The sequence below is a fragment of the Hyla sarda genome, unplaced genomic scaffold (genome assembly GCF_029499605.1).
Source record: "Hyla sarda isolate aHylSar1 unplaced genomic scaffold, aHylSar1.hap1 scaffold_1472, whole genome shotgun sequence".
In the NCBI taxonomy this organism is placed as follows: Eukaryota; Metazoa; Chordata; class Amphibia; order Anura; family Hylidae; genus Hyla; species Hyla sarda.
Window position 1 is genome coordinate 1 of NW_026608104.1, and position 22,428 is coordinate 22,428.

The window sequence follows — 22,428 nt, forward strand, 5'->3', positions numbered from 1 at the left end:
TGTGTATGTAACCAAAGGGATTTGTGATGTCACCTAGAACCTTCACAGCAGCGACAGCTTTATGAGGAGCATCAGCACTGCTCTGCCTGAGCAGAACCATCACCGCCATAGGTTGTCAAATAACCCGGATTTAACCCACACAGGTAAGTCCAATGGGGTGCAGGCATGTCCTCTATGCTTACAGCTTCCCGTGGGTGTTGGTTTGATACCGTTTGGGGACAGCCAAGGAGGCATCTGCAGGCAACAAAGGTAGGTGTGTGCTTGTGTGTGTGTTTCCTATGCAGATCCTAAGCCCAGTGTCACATGCAAGTAGGAGGAGTAAGAAGGGTTCCTGGCAAATCCGGGTTATGGATTGCATTTAAAAAGGCCCCGTGGGAGTGCAATGGGCCCCTGTCTTGCTGCTTAGCAATAATGGTATGGGTTTAGGTTCTGCTGTGTGTACTGGTGGTTGACTGCCCCCCAGCCCAGAGTGTGCATGGAAAATTGTCTGGCAGCCTCCCTGACAGCAAGCAGTGATAGTGCCCATGAAGGGGACCTTGTTGGGCCCGCCCCTTTCACGGTTATCGCTTCTCGGCCTTTTGGCTAAGATCAAGTGTAGTATCTGTTCTTATCAGTTTAATATCTGATACGTCCCCTATCTGGGGACCATATATTAAATGGATTTTTGAGAACGGGGGCCGATTTCGAAGCTTGCTTCCGTCGCCCTATGCATTGACCCGATATGGCAGTATCTTCGGGTACAGTGCACCACCCCCTTACAGGGTTAAAAAGAAAGATTCCTACTTTCATTGCTACCTGCTTGCTGGCTAGCCAGCTAGCCAGCCCTGTGGGCCTTGCTGCTGCTGCAGCCAATAAACAAAAGGTGGTGCTGCTGCTGCTTCTGCTGCTTCTGCTTCTGCTTGTGTCTGGCCCCTGTTGGAGCGTCCAGGCACAGGACTTCTGCTGCTGCTGACTAAATGGCCTCCTTAATTGGATCATTTGAGTAGCCAGCACACCTGTGCAGGTAGGGCATGACATGATAGGCAGCTGCCTTGATAGCGGGTGGGTGCTGAATGTTCCTAATTGACAAAATAAGATTAATGCTTATGAAGAAATATAAAATCTCATCCCTTCCCCAATATCGCGCCACACCCCTACCCCTTAATTCCCTGGTTGAACGTGATGGACATATGTCTTTTTTCGACCGTACTAACTATGTAACTATGTAACATAACATGGGGGGGGGGGGGTCTCCTGGCTGTTCACACAGGTGTGTCATTGCTGTACATTGACCATGCATTGCTTCTGTGGTATTGCAAAGGCAAAGACAAATGCTTCCAGCCATCCATTGCACTAATGGATTGGTCATCAGCTGGCTGTCTATGTCCCGCATCAATATAGACCAAAGTACAGAGGGTTAGGCTATGCTATTGTGCACCTACCTGATGCATCAGAAGGTGCGAGGCCCTTGCTAAATTCTGTGCACAGACTTTGAGATCTATGCTTTAGACTGTATCTAAACCTGCTCCAACATGGACTGACATTCTGGCCTACTTTCAGCCGATGCGACTTGTCTGTCGCTGAACAGTCGCTTTTTATGTATTCAGCACCTATGTATAATGTTGTAAAAATGCTCTAGAAGCTAAAGTCGCAGAAATGTCACACATATTTGGCCTGCAACTTTCTGTGCGACAAATTCAGACAGGAAAAATCAGTATAAATCCTTAGAAAATTATCCCCCAGTGTCTCCATCTGCTGGCGGTATTGAATAAGCATTGCTGCACTGATGGGGTATGCATTAGACGAAAAAAAAGAAGAAAAAGAAGAATAATACGCCCAGAAAAGAGGCGAAAAGGAGAAAAACGTAAAAAAACGTGAAAAAAAAGTAAGAGGAAGAGAAGGGAAAAAAAGGTGGAAATGGGTTTAAAAGTGATTTCGGCGGAGAATATATATATATATATATATATATATATATATATATATATATATATATGCGCACACACACACATAGATATAAACGTATTCTCCGTTGAGATATTGCAGCCGCTGCTGTGTCCAGGCCCAGGAGCCTTAGCACTGTGCTGTGATGTCACTCAATACCACTGACATCACTAGGTGTAAACAACATCTCTCCTTTGCTGTGTATGTGACTATGGAGCTGTTTGGTGATGTCGTCTATTACGGCCTTCATAGAAGCAACAGGAGATTGTTGCATCCATCTTGAACCCTCAGAACTACAGTGCTATGATGTCACTCACTTCCACAGGCCTTGCAGAGTGTAAACAACAACAACCCAGCTTTGTTGTGTATGTAACCAAAGGGATTTGTGATGTCACCTAGAACCTTCACAGCAGCGACAGCTTTATGAGGAGCATCAGCACTGCTCTGCCTGAGCAGAACCATCACCGCCATAGGTTGTCAAATAACCCGGATTTAACCCACACAGGTAAGTCCAATGGGGTGCAGGCATGTCCTCTATGCTTACAGCTTCCCGTGGGTGTTGGTTTGATACCGTTTGGGGACAGCCAAGGAGGCATCTGCAGGCAACAAAGGTAGGTGTGTGCTTGTGTGTGTGTTTCCTATGCAGATCCTAAGCCCAGTGTCACATGCAAGTAGGAGGAGTAAGAAGGGTTCCTGGCAAATCCGGGTTATGGATTGCATTTAAAAAGGCCCCGTGGGAGTGCAATGGGCCCCTGTCTTGCTGCTTAGCAATAATGGTATGGGTTTAGGTTCTGCTGTGTGTACTGGTGGTTGACTGCCCCCCAGCCCAGAGTGTGCATGGAAAATTGTCTGGCAGCCTCCCTGACAGCAAGCAGTGATAGTGCCCATGAAGGGGACCTTGTTGGGCCCGCCCCTTTCACGGTTATCGCTTCTCGGCCTTTTGGCTAAGATCAAGTGTAGTATCTGTTCTTATCAGTTTAATATCTGATACGTCCCCTATCTGGGGACCATATATTAAATGGATTTTTGAGAACGGGGGCCGATTTCGAAGCTTGCTTCCGTCGCCCTATGCATTGACCCGATATGGCAGTATCTTCGGGTACAGTGCACCACCCCCTTACAGGGTTAAAAAGAAAGATTCCTACTTTCATTGCTACCTGCTTGCTGGCTAGCCAGCTAGCCAGCCCTGTGGGCCTTGCTGCTGCTGCAGCCAATAAACAAAAGGTGGTGCTGCTGCTGCTTCTGCTGCTTCTGCTTCTGCTTGTGTCTGGCCCCTGTTGGAGCGTCCAGGCACAGGACTTCTGCTGCTGCTGACTAAATGGCCTCCTTAATTGGATCATTTGAGTAGCCAGCACACCTGTGCAGGTAGGGCATGACATGATAGGCAGCTGCCTTGATAGCGGGTGGGTGCTGAATGTTCCTAATTGACAAAATAAGATTAATGCTTATGAAGAAATATAAAATCTCATCCCTTCCCCAATATCGCGCCACACCCCTACCCCTTAATTCCCTGGTTGAACGTGATGGACATATGTCTTTTTTCGACCGTACTAACTATGTAACTATGTAACATAACATGGGGGGGGGGGGGGTCTCCTGGCTGTTCACACAGGTGTGTCATTGCTGTACATTGACCATGCATTGCTTCTGTGGTATTGCAAAGGCAAAGACAAATGCTTCCAGCCATCCATTGCACTAATGGATTGGTCATCAGCTGGCTGTCTATGTCCCGCATCAATATAGACCAAAGTACAGAGGGTTAGGCTATGCTATTGTGCACCTACCTGATGCATCAGAAGGTGCGAGGCCCTTGCTAAATTCTGTGCACAGACTTTGAGATCTATGCTTTAGACTGTATCTAAACCTGCTCCAACATGGACTGACATTCTGGCCTACTTTCAGCCGATGCGACTTGTCTGTCGCTGAACAGTCGCTTTTTATGTATTCAGCACCTATGTATAATGTTGTAAAAATGCTCTAGAAGCTAAAGTCGCAGAAATGTCACACATATTTGGCCTGCAACTTTCTGTGCGACAAATTCAGACAGGAAAAATCAGTATAAATCCTTAGAAAATTATCCCCCAGTGTCTCCATCTGCTGGCGGTATTGAATAAGCATTGCTGCACTGATGGGGTATGCATTAGACGAAAAAAAAGAAGAAAAAGAAGAATAATACGCCCAGAAAAGAGGCGAAAAGGAGAAAAACGTAAAAAAACGTGAAAAAAAAGTAAGAGGAAGAGAAGGGAAAAAAAGGTGGAAATGGGTTTAAAAGTGATTTCGGCGGAGAAATATATATATATATATATATATATATATATATATATATATATATATGCGCACACACACACATAGATATAAACGTATTCTCCGTTGAGATATTGCAGCCGCTGCTGTGTCCAGGCCCAGGAGCCTTAGCACTGTGCTGTGATGTCACTCAATACCACTGACATCACTAGGTGTAAACAACATCTCTCCTTTGCTGTGTATGTGACTATGGAGCTGTTTGGTGATGTCGTCTATTACGGCCTTCATAGAAGCAACAGGAGATTGTTGCATCCATCTTGAACCCTCAGAACTACAGTGCTATGATGTCACTCACTTCCACAGGCCTTGCAGAGTGTAAACAACAACAACCCAGCTTTGTTGTGTATGTAACCAAAGGGATTTGTGATGTCACCTAGAACCTTCACAGCAGCGACAGCTTTATGAGGAGCATCAGCACTGCTCTGCCTGAGCAGAACCATCACCGCCATAGGTTGTCAAATAACCCGGATTTAACCCACACAGGTAAGTCCAATGGGGTGCAGGCATGTCCTCTATGCTTACAGCTTCCCGTGGGTGTTGGTTTGATACCGTTTGGGGACAGCCAAGGAGGCATCTGCAGGCAACAAAGGTAGGTGTGTGCTTGTGTGTGTGTTTCCTATGCAGATCCTAAGCCCAGTGTCACATGCAAGTAGGAGGAGTAAGAAGGGTTCCTGGCAAATCCGGGTTATGGATTGCATTTAAAAAGGCCCCGTGGGAGTGCAATGGGCCCCTGTCTTGCTGCTTAGCAATAATGGTATGGGTTTAGGTTCTGCTGTGTGTACTGGTGGTTGACTGCCCCCCAGCCCAGAGTGTGCATGGAAAATTGTCTGGCAGCCTCCCTGACAGCAAGCAGTGATAGTGCCCATGAAGGGGACCTTGTTGGGCCCGCCCCTTTCACGGTTATCGCTTCTCGGCCTTTTGGCTAAGATCAAGTGTAGTATCTGTTCTTATCAGTTTAATATCTGATACGTCCCCTATCTGGGGACCATATATTAAATGGATTTTTGAGAACGGGGGCCGATTTCGAAGCTTGCTTCCGTCGCCCTATGCATTGACCCGATATGGCAGTATCTTCGGGTACAGTGCACCACCCCCTTACAGGGTTAAAAAGAAAGATTCCTACTTTCATTGCTACCTGCTTGCTGGCTAGCCAGCTAGCCAGCCCTGTGGGCCTTGCTGCTGCTGCAGCCAATAAACAAAAGGTGGTGCTGCTGCTGCTTCTGCTGCTTCTGCTTCTGCTTGTGTCTGGCCCCTGTTGGAGCGTCCAGGCACAGGACTTCTGCTGCTGCTGACTAAATGGCCTCCTTAATTGGATCATTTGAGTAGCCAGCACACCTGTGCAGGTAGGGCATGACATGATAGGCAGCTGCCTTGATAGCGGGTGGGTGCTGAATGTTCCTAATTGACAAAATAAGATTAATGCTTATGAAGAAATATAAAATCTCATCCCTTCCCCAATATCGCGCCACACCCCTACCCCTTAATTCCCTGGTTGAACGTGATGGACATATGTCTTTTTTCGACCGTACTAACTATGTAACTATGTAACATAACATGGGGGGGGGGGGGGTCTCCTGGCTGTTCACACAGGTGTGTCATTGCTGTACATTGACCATGCATTGCTTCTGTGGTATTGCAAAGGCAAAGACAAATGCTTCCAGCCATCCATTGCACTAATGGATTGGTCATCAGCTGGCTGTCTATGTCCCGCATCAATATAGACCAAAGTACAGAGGGTTAGGCTATGCTATTGTGCACCTACCTGATGCATCAGAAGGTGCGAGGCCCTTGCTAAATTCTGTGCACAGACTTTGAGATCTATGCTTTAGACTGTATCTAAACCTGCTCCAACATGGACTGACATTCTGGCCTACTTTCAGCCGATGCGACTTGTCTGTCGCTGAACAGTCGCTTTTTATGTATTCAGCACCTATGTATAATGTTGTAAAAATGCTCTAGAAGCTAAAGTCGCAGAAATGTCACACATATTTGGCCTGCAACTTTCTGTGCGACAAATTCAGACAGGAAAAATCAGTATAAATCCTTAGAAAATTATCCCCCAGTGTCTCCATCTGCTGGCGGTATTGAATAAGCATTGCTGCACTGATGGGGTATGCATTAGACGAAAAAAAAGAAGAAAAAGAAGAATAATACGCCCAGAAAAGAGGCGAAAAGGAGAAAAACGTAAAAAAACGTGAAAAAAAAGTAAGAGGAAGAGAAGGGAAAAAAAGGTGGAAATGGGTTTAAAAGTGATTTCGGCGGAGAAATATATATATATATATATATATATATATATATATATATATATATATGCGCACACACACACATAGATATAAACGTATTCTCCGTTGAGATATTGCAGCCGCTGCTGTGTCCAGGCCCAGGAGCCTTAGCACTGTGCTGTGATGTCACTCAATACCACTGACATCACTAGGTGTAAACAACATCTCTCCTTTGCTGTGTATGTGACTATGGAGCTGTTTGGTGATGTCGTCTATTACGGCCTTCATAGAAGCAACAGGAGATTGTTGCATCCATCTTGAACCCTCAGAACTACAGTGCTATGATGTCACTCACTTCCACAGGCCTTGCAGAGTGTAAACAACAACAACCCAGCTTTGTTGTGTATGTAACCAAAGGGATTTGTGATGTCACCTAGAACCTTCACAGCAGCGACAGCTTTATGAGGAGCATCAGCACTGCTCTGCCTGAGCAGAACCATCACCGCCATAGGTTGTCAAATAACCCGGATTTAACCCACACAGGTAAGTCCAATGGGGTGCAGGCATGTCCTCTATGCTTACAGCTTCCCGTGGGTGTTGGTTTGATACCGTTTGGGGACAGCCAAGGAGGCATCTGCAGGCAACAAAGGTAGGTGTGTGCTTGTGTGTGTGTTTCCTATGCAGATCCTAAGCCCAGTGTCACATGCAAGTAGGAGGAGTAAGAAGGGTTCCTGGCAAATCCGGGTTATGGATTGCATTTAAAAAGGCCCCGTGGGAGTGCAATGGGCCCCTGTCTTGCTGCTTAGCAATAATGGTATGGGTTTAGGTTCTGCTGTGTGTACTGGTGGTTGACTGCCCCCCAGCCCAGAGTGTGCATGGAAAATTGTCTGGCAGCCTCCCTGACAGCAAGCAGTGATAGTGCCCATGAAGGGGACCTTGTTGGGCCCGCCCCTTTCACGGTTATCGCTTCTCGGCCTTTTGGCTAAGATCAAGTGTAGTATCTGTTCTTATCAGTTTAATATCTGATACGTCCCCTATCTGGGGACCATATATTAAATGGATTTTTGAGAACGGGGGCCGATTTCGAAGCTTGCTTCCGTCGCCCTATGCATTGACCCGATATGGCAGTATCTTCGGGTACAGTGCACCACCCCCTTACAGGGTTAAAAAGAAAGATTCCTACTTTCATTGCTACCTGCTTGCTGGCTAGCCAGCTAGCCAGCCCTGTGGGCCTTGCTGCTGCTGCAGCCAATAAACAAAAGGTGGTGCTGCTGCTGCTTCTGCTGCTTCTGCTTCTGCTTGTGTCTGGCCCCTGTTGGAGCGTCCAGGCACAGGACTTCTGCTGCTGCTGACTAAATGGCCTCCTTAATTGGATCATTTGAGTAGCCAGCACACCTGTGCAGGTAGGGCATGACATGATAGGCAGCTGCCTTGATAGCGGGTGGGTGCTGAATGTTCCTAATTGACAAAATAAGATTAATGCTTATGAAGAAATATAAAATCTCATCCCTTCCCCAATATCGCGCCACACCCCTACCCCTTAATTCCCTGGTTGAACGTGATGGACATATGTCTTTTTTCGACCGTACTAACTATGTAACTATGTAACATAACATGGGGGGGGGGGGGGTCTCCTGGCTGTTCACACAGGTGTGTCATTGCTGTACATTGACCATGCATTGCTTCTGTGGTATTGCAAAGGCAAAGACAAATGCTTCCAGCCATCCATTGCACTAATGGATTGGTCATCAGCTGGCTGTCTATGTCCCGCATCAATATAGACCAAAGTACAGAGGGTTAGGCTATGCTATTGTGCACCTACCTGATGCATCAGAAGGTGCGAGGCCCTTGCTAAATTCTGTGCACAGACTTTGAGATCTATGCTTTAGACTGTATCTAAACCTGCTCCAACATGGACTGACATTCTGGCCTACTTTCAGCCGATGCGACTTGTCTGTCGCTGAACAGTCGCTTTTTATGTATTCAGCACCTATGTATAATGTTGTAAAAATGCTCTAGAAGCTAAAGTCGCAGAAATGTCACACATATTTGGCCTGCAACTTTCTGTGCGACAAATTCAGACAGGAAAAATCAGTATAAATCCTTAGAAAATTATCCCCCAGTGTCTCCATCTGCTGGCGGTATTGAATAAGCATTGCTGCACTGATGGGGTATGCATTAGACGAAAAAAAAGAAGAAAAAGAAGAATAATACGCCCAGAAAAGAGGCGAAAAGGAGAAAAACGTAAAAAAACGTGAAAAAAAAGTAAGAGGAAGAGAAGGGAAAAAAAGGTGGAAATGGGTTTAAAAGTGATTTCGGCGGAGAAATATATATATATATATATATATATATATATATATATATATATATATGCGCACACACACACATAGATATAAACGTATTCTCCGTTGAGATATTGCAGCCGCTGCTGTGTCCAGGCCCAGGAGCCTTAGCACTGTGCTGTGATGTCACTCAATACCACTGACATCACTAGGTGTAAACAACATCTCTCCTTTGCTGTGTATGTGACTATGGAGCTGTTTGGTGATGTCGTCTATTACGGCCTTCATAGAAGCAACAGGAGATTGTTGCATCCATCTTGAACCCTCAGAACTACAGTGCTATGATGTCACTCACTTCCACAGGCCTTGCAGAGTGTAAACAACAACAACCCAGCTTTGTTGTGTATGTAACCAAAGGGATTTGTGATGTCACCTAGAACCTTCACAGCAGCGACAGCTTTATGAGGAGCATCAGCACTGCTCTGCCTGAGCAGAACCATCACCGCCATAGGTTGTCAAATAACCCGGATTTAACCCACACAGGTAAGTCCAATGGGGTGCAGGCATGTCCTCTATGCTTACAGCTTCCCGTGGGTGTTGGTTTGATACCGTTTGGGGACAGCCAAGGAGGCATCTGCAGGCAACAAAGGTAGGTGTGTGCTTGTGTGTGTGTTTCCTATGCAGATCCTAAGCCCAGTGTCACATGCAAGTAGGAGGAGTAAGAAGGGTTCCTGGCAAATCCGGGTTATGGATTGCATTTAAAAAGGCCCCGTGGGAGTGCAATGGGCCCCTGTCTTGCTGCTTAGCAATAATGGTATGGGTTTAGGTTCTGCTGTGTGTACTGGTGGTTGACTGCCCCCCAGCCCAGAGTGTGCATGGAAAATTGTCTGGCAGCCTCCCTGACAGCAAGCAGTGATAGTGCCCATGAAGGGGACCTTGTTGGGCCCGCCCCTTTCACGGTTATCGCTTCTCGGCCTTTTGGCTAAGATCAAGTGTAGTATCTGTTCTTATCAGTTTAATATCTGATACGTCCCCTATCTGGGGACCATATATTAAATGGATTTTTGAGAACGGGGGCCGATTTCGAAGCTTGCTTCCGTCGCCCTATGCATTGACCCGATATGGCAGTATCTTCGGGTACAGTGCACCACCCCCTTACAGGGTTAAAAAGAAAGATTCCTACTTTCATTGCTACCTGCTTGCTGGCTAGCCAGCTAGCCAGCCCTGTGGGCCTTGCTGCTGCTGCAGCCAATAAACAAAAGGTGGTGCTGCTGCTGCTGCTTCTGCTGCTTCTGCTTCTGCTTGTGTCTGGCCCCTGTTGGAGCGTCCAGGCACAGGACTTCTGCTGCTGCTGACTAAATGGCCTCCTTAATTGGATCATTTGAGTAGCCAGCACACCTGTGCAGGTAGGGCATGACATGATAGGCAGCTGCCTTGATAGCGGGTGGGTGCTGAATGTTCCTAATTGACAAAATAAGATTAATGCTTATGAAGAAATATAAAATCTCATCCCTTCCCCAATATCGCGCCACACCCCTACCCCTTAATTCCCTGGTTGAACGTGATGGACATATGTCTTTTTTCGACCGTACTAACTATGTAACTATGTAACATAACATGGGGGGGGGGGGGTCTCCTGGCTGTTCACACAGGTGTGTCATTGCTGTACATTGACCATGCATTGCTTCTGTGGTATTGCAAAGGCAAAGACAAATGCTTCCAGCCATCCATTGCACTAATGGATTGGTCATCAGCTGGCTGTCTATGTCCCGCATCAATATAGACCAAAGTACAGAGGGTTAGGCTATGCTATTGTGCACCTACCTGATGCATCAGAAGGTGCGAGGCCCTTGCTAAATTCTGTGCACAGACTTTGAGATCTATGCTTTAGACTGTATCTAAACCTGCTCCAACATGGACTGACATTCTGGCCTACTTTCAGCCGATGCGACTTGTCTGTCGCTGAACAGTCGCTTTTTATGTATTCAGCACCTATGTATAATGTTGTAAAAATGCTCTAGAAGCTAAAGTCGCAGAAATGTCACACATATTTGGCCTGCAACTTTCTGTGCGACAAATTCAGACAGGAAAAATCAGTATAAATCCTTAGAAAATTATCCCCCAGTGTCTCCATCTGCTGGCGGTATTGAATAAGCATTGCTGCACTGATGGGGTATGCATTAGACGAAAAAAAAGAAGAAAAAGAAGAATAATACGCCCAGAAAAGAGGCGAAAAGGAGAAAAACGTAAAAAAACGTGAAAAAAAAGTAAGAGGAAGAGAAGGGAAAAAAAGGTGGAAATGGGTTTAAAAGTGATTTCGGCGGAGAATATATATATATATATATATATATATATATATATATATATATATATGCGCACACACACACATAGATATAAACGTATTCTCCGTTGAGATATTGCAGCCGCTGCTGTGTCCAGGCCCAGGAGCCTTAGCACTGTGCTGTGATGTCACTCAATACCACTGACATCACTAGGTGTAAACAACATCTCTCCTTTGCTGTGTATGTGACTATGGAGCTGTTTGGTGATGTCGTCTATTACGGCCTTCATAGAAGCAACAGGAGATTGTTGCATCCATCTTGAACCCTCAGAACTACAGTGCTATGATGTCACTCACTTCCACAGGCCTTGCAGAGTGTAAACAACAACAACCCAGCTTTGTTGTGTATGTAACCAAAGGGATTTGTGATGTCACCTAGAACCTTCACAGCAGCGACAGCTTTATGAGGAGCATCAGCACTGCTCTGCCTGAGCAGAACCATCACCGCCATAGGTTGTCAAATAACCCGGATTTAACCCACACAGGTAAGTCCAATGGGGTGCAGGCATGTCCTCTATGCTTACAGCTTCCCGTGGGTGTTGGTTTGATACCGTTTGGGGACAGCCAAGGAGGCATCTGCAGGCAACAAAGGTAGGTGTGTGCTTGTGTGTGTGTTTCCTATGCAGATCCTAAGCCCAGTGTCACATGCAAGTAGGAGGAGTAAGAAGGGTTCCTGGCAAATCCGGGTTATGGATTGCATTTAAAAAGGCCCCGTGGGAGTGCAATGGGCCCCTGTCTTGCTGCTTAGCAATAATGGTATGGGTTTAGGTTCTGCTGTGTGTACTGGTGGTTGACTGCCCCCCAGCCCAGAGTGTGCATGGAAAATTGTCTGGCAGCCTCCCTGACAGCAAGCAGTGATAGTGCCCATGAAGGGGACCTTGTTGGGCCCGCCCCTTTCACGGTTATCGCTTCTCGGCCTTTTGGCTAAGATCAAGTGTAGTATCTGTTCTTATCAGTTTAATATCTGATACGTCCCCTATCTGGGGACCATATATTAAATGGATTTTTGAGAACGGGGGCCGATTTCGAAGCTTGCTTCCGTCGCCCTATGCATTGACCCGATATGGCAGTATCTTCGGGTACAGTGCACCACCCCCTTACAGGGTTAAAAAGAAAGATTCCTACTTTCATTGCTACCTGCTTGCTGGCTAGCCAGCTAGCCAGCCCTGTGGGCCTTGCTGCTGCTGCAGCCAATAAACAAAAGGTGGTGCTGCTGCTGCTTCTGCTGCTTCTGCTTCTGCTTGTGTCTGGCCCCTGTTGGAGCGTCCAGGCACAGGACTTCTGCTGCTGCTGACTAAATGGCCTCCTTAATTGGATCATTTGAGTAGCCAGCACACCTGTGCAGGTAGGGCATGACATGATAGGCAGCTGCCTTGATAGCGGGTGGGTGCTGAATGTTCCTAATTGACAAAATAAGATTAATGCTTATGAAGAAATATAAAATCTCATCCCTTCCCCAATATCGCGCCACACCCCTACCCCTTAATTCCCTGGTTGAACGTGATGGACATATGTCTTTTTTCGACCGTACTAACTATGTAACTATGTAACATAACATGGGGGGGGGGGGGGTCTCCTGGCTGTTCACACAGGTGTGTCATTGCTGTACATTGACCATGCATTGCTTCTGTGGTATTGCAAAGGCAAAGACAAATGCTTCCAGCCATCCATTGCACTAATGGATTGGTCATCAGCTGGCTGTCTATGTCCCGCATCAATATAGACCAAAGTACAGAGGGTTAGGCTATGCTATTGTGCACCTACCTGATGCATCAGAAGGTGCGAGGCCCTTGCTAAATTCTGTGCACAGACTTTGAGATCTATGCTTTAGACTGTATCTAAACCTGCTCCAACATGGACTGACATTCTGGCCTACTTTCAGCCGATGCGACTTGTCTGTCGCTGAACAGTCGCTTTTTATGTATTCAGCACCTATGTATAATGTTGTAAAAATGCTCTAGAAGCTAAAGTCGCAGAAATGTCACACATATTTGGCCTGCAACTTTCTGTGCGACAAATTCAGACAGGAAAAATCAGTATAAATCCTTAGAAAATTATCCCCCAGTGTCTCCATCTGCTGGCGGTATTGAATAAGCATTGCTGCACTGATGGGGTATGCATTAGACGAAAAAAAAGAAGAAAAAGAAGAATAATACGCCCAGAAAAGAGGCGAAAAGGAGAAAAACGTAAAAAAACGTGAAAAAAAAGTAAGAGGAAGAGAAGGGAAAAAAAGGTGGAAATGGGTTTAAAAGTGATTTCGGCGGAGAAATATATATATATATATATATATATATATATATATATATATATATATGCGCACACACACACATAGATATAAACGTATTCTCCGTTGAGATATTGCAGCCGCTGCTGTGTCCAGGCCCAGGAGCCTTAGCACTGTGCTGTGATGTCACTCAATACCACTGACATCACTAGGTGTAAACAACATCTCTCCTTTGCTGTGTATGTGACTATGGAGCTGTTTGGTGATGTCGTCTATTACGGCCTTCATAGAAGCAACAGGAGATTGTTGCATCCATCTTGAACCCTCAGAACTACAGTGCTATGATGTCACTCACTTCCACAGGCCTTGCAGAGTGTAAACAACAACAACCCAGCTTTGTTGTGTATGTAACCAAAGGGATTTGTGATGTCACCTAGAACCTTCACAGCAGCGACAGCTTTATGAGGAGCATCAGCACTGCTCTGCCTGAGCAGAACCATCACCGCCATAGGTTGTCAAATAACCCGGATTTAACCCACACAGGTAAGTCCAATGGGGTGCAGGCATGTCCTCTATGCTTACAGCTTCCCGTGGGTGTTGGTTTGATACCGTTTGGGGACAGCCAAGGAGGCATCTGCAGGCAACAAAGGTAGGTGTGTGCTTGTGTGTGTGTTTCCTATGCAGATCCTAAGCCCAGTGTCACATGCAAGTAGGAGGAGTAAGAAGGGTTCCTGGCAAATCCGGGTTATGGATTGCATTTAAAAAGGCCCCGTGGGAGTGCAATGGGCCCCTGTCTTGCTGCTTAGCAATAATGGTATGGGTTTAGGTTCTGCTGTGTGTACTGGTGGTTGACTGCCCCCCAGCCCAGAGTGTGCATGGAAAATTGTCTGGCAGCCTCCCTGACAGCAAGCAGTGATAGTGCCCATGAAGGGGACCTTGTTGGGCCCGCCCCTTTCACGGTTATCGCTTCTCGGCCTTTTGGCTAAGATCAAGTGTAGTATCTGTTCTTATCAGTTTAATATCTGATACGTCCCCTATCTGGGGACCATATATTAAATGGATTTTTGAGAACGGGGGCCGATTTCGAAGCTTGCTTCCGTCGCCCTATGCATTGACCCGATATGGCAGTATCTTCGGGTACAGTGCACCACCCCCTTACAGGGTTAAAAAGAAAGATTCCTACTTTCATTGCTACCTGCTTGCTGGCTAGCCAGCTAGCCAGCCCTGTGGGCCTTGCTGCTGCTGCAGCCAATAAACAAAAGGTGGTGCTGCTGCTGCTTCTGCTGCTTCTGCTTCTGCTTGTGTCTGGCCCCTGTTGGAGCGTCCAGGCACAGGACTTCTGCTGCTGCTGACTAAATGGCCTCCTTAATTGGATCATTTGAGTAGCCAGCACACCTGTGCAGGTAGGGCATGACATGATAGGCAGCTGCCTTGATAGCGGGTGGGTGCTGAATGTTCCTAATTGACAAAATAAGATTAATGCTTATGAAGAAATATAAAATCTCATCCCTTCCCCAATATCGCGCCACACCCCTACCCCTTAATTCCCTGGTTGAACGTGATGGACATATGTCTTTTTTCGACCGTACTAACTATGTAACTATGTAACATAACATGGGGGGGGGGGGGTCTCCTGGCTGTTCACACAGGTGTGTCATTGCTGTACATTGACCATGCATTGCTTCTGTGGTATTGCAAAGGCAAAGACAAATGCTTCCAGCCATCCATTGCACTAATGGATTGGTCATCAGCTGGCTGTCTATGTCCCGCATCAATATAGACCAAAGTACAGAGGGTTAGGCTATGCTATTGTGCACCTACCTGATGCATCAGAAGGTGCGAGGCCCTTGCTAAATTCTGTGCACAGACTTTGAGATCTATGCTTTAGACTGTATCTAAACCTGCTCCAACATGGACTGACATTCTGGCCTACTTTCAGCCGATGCGACTTGTCTGTCGCTGAACAGTCGCTTTTTATGTATTCAGCACCTATGTATAATGTTGTAAAAATGCTCTAGAAGCTAAAGTCGCAGAAATGTCACACATATTTGGCCTGCAACTTTCTGTGCGACAAATTCAGACAGGAAAAATCAGTATAAATCCTTAGAAAATTATCCCCCAGTGTCTCCATCTGCTGGCGGTATTGAATAAGCATTGCTGCACTGATGGGGTATGCATTAGACGAAAAAAAAGAAGAAAAAGAAGAATAATACGCCCAGAAAAGAGGCGAAAAGGAGAAAAACGTAAAAAAACGTGAAAAAAAAGTAAGAGGAAGAGAAGGGAAAAAAAGGTGGAAATGGGTTTAAAAGTGATTTCGGCGGAGAATATATATATATATATATATATATATATATATATATATATATATATGCGCACACACACACATAGATATAAACGTATTCTCCGTTGAGATATTGCAGCCGCTGCTGTGTCCAGGCCCAGGAGCCTTAGCACTGTGCTGTGATGTCACTCAATACCACTGACATCACTAGGTGTAAACAACATCTCTCCTTTGCTGTGTATGTGACTATGGAGCTGTTTGGTGATGTCGTCTATTACGGCCTTCATAGAAGCAACAGGAGATTGTTGCATCCATCTTGAACCCTCAGAACTACAGTGCTATGATGTCACTCACTTCCACAGGCCTTGCAGAGTGTAAACAACAACAACCCAGCTTTGTTGTGTATGTAACCAAAGGGATTTGTGATGTCACCTAGAACCTTCACAGCAGCGACAGCTTTATGAGGAGCATCAGCACTGCTCTGCCTGAGCAGAACCATCACCGCCATAGGTTGTCAAATAACCCGGATTTAACCCACACAGGTAAGTCCAATGGGGGTGCAGGCATGTCCTCTATGCTTACAGCTTCCCGTGGGTGTTGGTTTGATACCGTTTGGGGACAGCCAAGGAGGCATCTGCAGGCAACAAAGGTAGGTGTGTGCTTGTGTGTGTGTTTCCTATGCAGATCCTAAGCCCAGTGTCACATGCAAGTAGGAGGAGTAAGAAGGGTTCCTGGCAAATCCGGGTTATGGATTGCATTTAAAAAGGCCCCGTGGGAGTGCAATGGGCCCCTGTCTTGCTGCTTAGCAATAATGGTATGGGTTTAGGTTCTGCTGTGTGTACTGGTGGTTGACTGCCCCCCAGCCCAGAGTGTGCATGGAAAATTGTCTGGCAGCCTCCCTGACAGCAAGCAGTGATAGTGCCCATGAAGGGGACCTTGTTGGGCCCGCCCCTTTCACGGTTATCGCTTCTCGGCCTTTTGGCTAAGATCAAGTGTAGTATCTGTTCTTATCAGTTTAATATCTGATACGTCCCCTATCTGGGGACCATATATTAAATGGATTTTTGAGAACGGGGGCCGATTTCGAAGCTTGCTTCCGTCGCCCTATGCATTGACCCGATATGGCAGTATCTTCGGGTACAGTGCACCACCCCCTTACAGGGTTAAAAAGAAAGATTCCTACTTTCATTGCTACCTGCTTGCTGGCTAGCCAGCTAGCCAGCCCTGTGGGCCTTGCTGCTGCTGCAGCCAATAAACAAAAGGTGGTGCTGCTGCTGCTTCTGCTGCTTCTGCTTCTGCTTGTGTCTGGCCCCTGTTGGAGCGTCCAGGCACAGGACTTCTGCTGCTGCTGACTAAATGGCCTCCTTAATTGGATCATTTGAGTAGCCAGCACACCTGTGCAGGTAGGGCATGACATGATAGGCAGCTGCCTTGATAGCGGGTGGGTGCTGAATGTTCCTAATTGACAAAATAAGATTAATGCTTATGAAGAAATATAAAATCTCATCCCTTCCCCAATATCGCGCCACACCCCTACCCCTTAATTCCCTGGTTGAACGTGATGGACATATGTCTTTTTTCGACCGTACTAACTATGTAACTATGTAACATAACATGGGGGGGGGGGGGGTCTCCTGGCTGTTCACACAGGTGTGTCATTGCTGTACATTGACCATGCATTGCTTCTGTGGTATTGCAAAGGCAAAGACAAATGCTTCCAGCCATCCATTGCACTAATGGATTGGTCATCAGCTGGCTGTCTATGTCCCGCATCAATATAGACCAAAGTACAGAGGGTTAGGCTATGCTATTGTGCACCTACCTGATGCATCAGAAGGTGCGAGGCCCTTGCTAAATTCTGTGCACAGACTTTGAGATCTATGCTTTAGACTGTATCTAAACCTGCTCCAACATGGACTGACATTCTGGCCTACTTTCAGCCGATGCGACTTGTCTGTCGCTGAACAGTCGCTTTTTATGTATTCAGCACCTATGTATAATGTTGTAAAAATGCTCTAGAAGCTAAAGTCGCAGAAATGTCACACATATTTGGCCTGCAACTTTCTGTGCGACAAATTCAGACAGGAAAAATCAGTATAAATCCTTAGAAAATTATCCCCCAGTGTCTCCATCTGCTGGCGGTATTGAATAAGCATTGCTGCACTGATGGGGTATGCATTAGACGAAAAAAAAGAAGAAAAAGAAGAATAATACGCCCAGAAAAGAGGCGAAAAGGAGAAAAACGTAAAAAAACGTGAAAAAAAAGTAAGAGGAAGAGAAGGGAAAAAAAGGTGGAAATGGGTTTAAAAGTGATTTCGGCGGAGAAATATATATATATATATATATATATATATATATATATATATATATATGCGCACACACACACATAGATATAAACGTATTCTCCGTTGAGATATTGCAGCCGCTGCTGTGTCCAGGCCCAGGAGCCTTAGCACTGTGCTGTGATGTCACTCAATACCACTGACATCACTAGGTGTAAACAACATCTCTCCTTTGCTGTGTATGTGACTATGGAGCTGTTTGGTGATGTCGTCTATTACGGCCTTCATAGAAGCAACAGGAGATTGTTGCATCCATCTTGAACCCTCAGAACTACAGTGCTATGATGTCACTCACTTCCACAGGCCTTGCAGAGTGTAAACAACAACAACCCAGCTTTGTTGTGTATGTAACCAAAGGGATTTGTGATGTCACCTAGAACCTTCACAGCAGCGACAGCTTTATGAGGAGCATCAGCACTGCTCTGCCTGAGCAGAACCATCACCGCCATAGGTTGTCAAATAACCCGGATTTAACCCACACAGGTAAGTCCAATGGGGTGCAGGCATGTCCTCTATGCTTACAGCTTCCCGTGGGTGTTGGTTTGATACCGTTTGGGGACAGCCAAGGAGGCATCTGCAGGCAACAAAGGTAGGTGTGTGCTTGTGTGTGTGTTTCCTATGCAGATCCTAAGCCCAGTGTCACATGCAAGTAGGAGGAGTAAGAAGGGTTCCTGGCAAATCCGGGTTATGGATTGCATTTAAAAAGGCCCCGTGGGAGTGCAATGGGCCCCTGTCTTGCTGCTTAGCAATAATGGTATGGGTTTAGGTTCTGCTGTGTGTACTGGTGGTTGACTGCCCCCCAGCCCAGAGTGTGCATGGAAAATTGTCTGGCAGCCTCCCTGACAGCAAGCAGTGATAGTGCCCATGAAGGGGACCTTGTTGGGCCCGCCCCTTTCACGGTTATCGCTTCTCGGCCTTTTGGCTAAGATCAAGTGTAGTATCTGTTCTTATCAGTTTAATATCTGATACGTCCCCTATCTGGGGACCATATATTAAATGGATTTTTGAGAACGGGGGCCGATTTCGAAGCTTGCTTCCGTCGCCCTATGCATTGACCCGATATGGCAGTATCTTCGGGTACAGTGCACCACCCCCTTACAGGGTTAAAAAGAAAGATTCCTACTTTCATTGCTACCTGCTTGCTGGCTAGCCAGCTAGCCAGCCCTGTGGGCCTTGCTGCTGCTGCAGCCAATAAACAAAAGGTGGTGCTGCTGCTGCTTCTGCTGCTTCTGCTTCTGCTTGTGTCTGGCCCCTGTTGGAGCGTCCAGGCACAGGACTTCTGCTGCTGCTGACTAAATGGCCTCCTTAATTGGATCATTTGAGTAGCCAGCACACCTGTGCAGGTAGGGCATGACATGATAGGCAGCTGCCTTGATAGCGGGTGGGTGCTGAATGTTCCTAATTGACAAAATAAGATTAATGCTTATGAAGAAATATAAAATCTCATCCCTTCCCCAATATCGCGCCACACCCCTACCCCTTAATTCCCTGGTTGAACGTGATGGACATATGTCTTTTTTCGACCGTACTAACTATGTAACTATGTAACATAACATGGGGGGGGGGGGGGTCTCCTGGCTGTTCACACAGGTGTGTCATTGCTGTACATTGACCATGCATTGCTTCTGTGGTATTGCAAAGGCAAAGACAAATGCTTCCAGCCATCCATTGCACTAATGGATTGGTCATCAGCTGGCTGTCTATGTCCCGCATCAATATAGACCAAAGTACAGAGGGTTAGGCTATGCTATTGTGCACCTACCTGATGCATCAGAAGGTGCGAGGCCCTTGCTAAATTCTGTGCACAGACTTTGAGATCTATGCTTTAGACTGTATCTAAACCTGCTCCAACATGGACTGACATTCTGGCCTACTTTCAGCCGATGCGACTTGTCTGTCGCTGAACAGTCGCTTTTTATGTATTCAGCACCTATGTATAATGTTGTAAAAATGCTCTAGAAGCTAAAGTCGCAGAAATGTCACACATATTTGGCCTGCAACTTTCTGTGCGACAAATTCAGACAGGAAAAATCAGTATAAATCCTTAGAAAATTATCCCCCAGTGTCTCCATCTGCTGGCGGTATTGAATAAGCATTGCTGCACTGATGGGGTATGCATTAGACGAAAAAAAAGAAGAAAAAGAAGAATAATACGCCCAGAAAAGAGGCGAAAAGGAGAAAAACGTAAAAAAACGTGAAAAAAAAGTAAGAGGAAGAGAAGGGAAAAAAAGGTGGAAATGGGTTTAAAAGTGATTTCGGCGGAGAAATATATATATATATATATATATATATATATATATATATATATATGCGCACACACACACATAGATATAAACGTATTCTCCGTTGAGATATTGCAGCCGCTGCTGTGTCCAGGCCCAGGAGCCTTAGCACTGTGCTGTGATGTCACTCAATACCACTGACATCACTAGGTGTAAACAACATCTCTCCTTTGCTGTGTATGTGACTATGGAGCTGTTTGGTGATGTCGTCTATTACGGCCTTCATAGAAGCAACAGGAGATTGTTGCATCCATCTTGAACCCTCAGAACTACAGTGCTATGATGTCACTCACTTCCACAGGCCTTGCAGAGTGTAAACAACAACAACCCAGCTTTGTTGTGTATGTAACCAAAGGGATTTGTGATGTCACCTAGAACCTTCACAGCAGCGACAGCTTTATGAGGAGCATCAGCACTGCTCTGCCTGAGCAGAACCATCACCGCCATAGGTTGTCAAATAACCCGGATTTAACCCACACAGGTAAGTCCAATGGGGTGCAGGCATGTCCTCTATGCTTACAGCTTCCCTGGGTGTTGGTTTGATACCGTTTGGGGACAGCCAAGGAGGCATCTGCAGGCAACAAAGGTAGGTGTGTGCTTGTGTGTGTGTTTCCTATGCAGATCCTAAGCCCAGTGTCACATGCAAGTAGGAGGAGTAAGAAGGGTTCCTGGCAAATCCGGGTTATGGATTGCATTTAAAAAGGCCCCGTGGGAGTGCAATGGGCCCCTGTCTTGCTGCTTAGCAATAATGGTATGGGTTTAGGTTCTGCTGTGTGTACTGGTGGTTGACTGCCCCCCAGCCCAGAGTGTGCATGGAAAATTGTCTGGCAGCCTCCCTGACAGCAAGCAGTGATAGTGCCCATGAAGGGGACCTTGTTGGGCCCGCCCCTTTCACGGTTATCGCTTCTCGGCCTTTTGGCTAAGATCAAGTGTAGTATCTGTTCTTATCAGTTTAATATCTGATACGTCCCCTATCTGGGGACCATATATTAAATGGATTTTTGAGAACGGGGGCCGATTTCGAAGCTTGCTTCCGTCGCCCTATGCATTGACCCGATATGGCAGTATCTTCGGGTACAGTGCACCACCCCCTTACAGGGTTAAAAAGAAAGATTCCTACTTTCATTGCTACCTGCTTGCTGGCTAGCCAGCTAGCCAGCCCTGTGGGCCTTGCTGCTGCTGCAGCCAATAAACAAAAGGTGGTGCTGCTGCTGCTTCTGCTGCTTCTGCTTCTGCTTGTGTCTGGCCCCTGTTGGAGCGTCCAGGCACAGGACTTCTGCTGCTGCTGACTAAATGGCCTCCTTAATTGGATCATTTGAGTAGCCAGCACACCTGTGCAGGTAGGGCATGACATGATAGGCAGCTGCCTTGATAGCGGGTGGGTGCTGAATGTTCCTAATTGACAAAATAAGATTAATGCTTATGAAGAAATATAAAATCTCATCCCTTCCCCAATATCGCGCCACACCCCTACCCCTTAATTCCCTGGTTGAACGTGATGGACATATGTCTTTTTTCGACCGTACTAACTATGTAACTATGTAACATAACATGGGGGGGGGGGGGGTCTCCTGGCTGTTCACACAGGTGTGTCATTGCTGTACATTGACCATGCATTGCTTCTGTGGTATTGCAAAGGCAAAGACAAATGCTTCCAGCCATCCATTGCACTAATGGATTGGTCATCAGCTGGCTGTCTATGTCCCGCATCAATATAGACCAAAGTACAGAGGGTTAGGCTATGCTATTGTGCACCTACCTGATGCATCAGAAGGTGCGAGGCCCTTGCTAAATTCTGTGCACAGACTTTGAGATCTATGCTTTAGACTGTATCTAAACCTGCTCCAACATGGACTGACATTCTGGCCTACTTTCAGCCGATGCGACTTGTCTGTCGCTGAACAGTCGCTTTTTATGTATTCAGCACCTATGTATAATGTTGTAAAAATGCTCTAGAAGCTAAAGTCGCAGAAATGTCACACATATTTGGCCTGCAACTTTCTGTGCGACAAATTCAGACAGGAAAAATCAGTATAAATCCTTAGAAAATTATCCCCCAGTGTCTCCATCTGCTGGCGGTATTGAATAAGCATTGCTGCACTGATGGGGTATGCATTAGACGAAAAAAAAGAAGAAAAAGAAGAATAATACGCCCAGAAAAGAGGCGAAAAGGAGAAAAACGTAAAAAAACGTGAAAAAAAAGTAAGAGGAAGAGAAGGGAAAAAAAGGT

At 46.2% G+C, this 22,428-nt stretch overlaps 10 non-coding genes across 10 annotated transcripts; all 10 read left to right on the forward strand.

Annotated features, from left to right (window-relative positions):
* The first annotated feature begins 562 nt into the window (after positions 1 to 562).
* On the forward strand, positions 563 to 753 carry LOC130308249 (U2 spliceosomal RNA). Its single transcript, XR_008857239.1, has one exon. It is a non-coding gene; the product is annotated as a U2 spliceosomal RNA (small nuclear RNA).
* Positions 754 to 2,844: 2,091 nt separating this feature from the next.
* LOC130308261 (U2 spliceosomal RNA) lies at positions 2,845 to 3,035 on the forward strand. Its single transcript, XR_008857250.1, has one exon. It is a non-coding gene; the product is annotated as a U2 spliceosomal RNA (small nuclear RNA).
* A 2,091-nt stretch (positions 3,036 to 5,126) lies between these two features.
* On the forward strand, positions 5,127 to 5,317 carry LOC130308272 (U2 spliceosomal RNA). The gene has a single exon (XR_008857261.1). It is a non-coding gene; the product is annotated as a U2 spliceosomal RNA (small nuclear RNA).
* A 2,091-nt stretch (positions 5,318 to 7,408) lies between these two features.
* On the forward strand, positions 7,409 to 7,599 carry LOC130308283 (U2 spliceosomal RNA). Its single transcript, XR_008857271.1, has one exon. It is a non-coding gene; the product is annotated as a U2 spliceosomal RNA (small nuclear RNA).
* Positions 7,600 to 9,690: 2,091 nt separating this feature from the next.
* LOC130308285 (U2 spliceosomal RNA) lies at positions 9,691 to 9,881 on the forward strand. Its single transcript, XR_008857272.1, has one exon. It is a non-coding gene; the product is annotated as a U2 spliceosomal RNA (small nuclear RNA).
* A 2,092-nt stretch (positions 9,882 to 11,973) lies between these two features.
* LOC130308250 (U2 spliceosomal RNA) lies at positions 11,974 to 12,164 on the forward strand. The gene has a single exon (XR_008857240.1). It is a non-coding gene; the product is annotated as a U2 spliceosomal RNA (small nuclear RNA).
* Positions 12,165 to 14,255: 2,091 nt separating this feature from the next.
* Positions 14,256 to 14,446, forward strand: LOC130308251 (U2 spliceosomal RNA). The gene has a single exon (XR_008857241.1). It is a non-coding gene; the product is annotated as a U2 spliceosomal RNA (small nuclear RNA).
* Positions 14,447 to 16,536: 2,090 nt separating this feature from the next.
* LOC130308253 (U2 spliceosomal RNA) lies at positions 16,537 to 16,727 on the forward strand. Its single transcript, XR_008857242.1, has one exon. It is a non-coding gene; the product is annotated as a U2 spliceosomal RNA (small nuclear RNA).
* A 2,091-nt stretch (positions 16,728 to 18,818) lies between these two features.
* LOC130308254 (U2 spliceosomal RNA) lies at positions 18,819 to 19,009 on the forward strand. The gene has a single exon (XR_008857243.1). It is a non-coding gene; the product is annotated as a U2 spliceosomal RNA (small nuclear RNA).
* A 2,088-nt stretch (positions 19,010 to 21,097) lies between these two features.
* Positions 21,098 to 21,288, forward strand: LOC130308255 (U2 spliceosomal RNA). The gene has a single exon (XR_008857244.1). It is a non-coding gene; the product is annotated as a U2 spliceosomal RNA (small nuclear RNA).
* Positions 21,289 to 22,428: the final 1,140 nt, after the last annotated feature.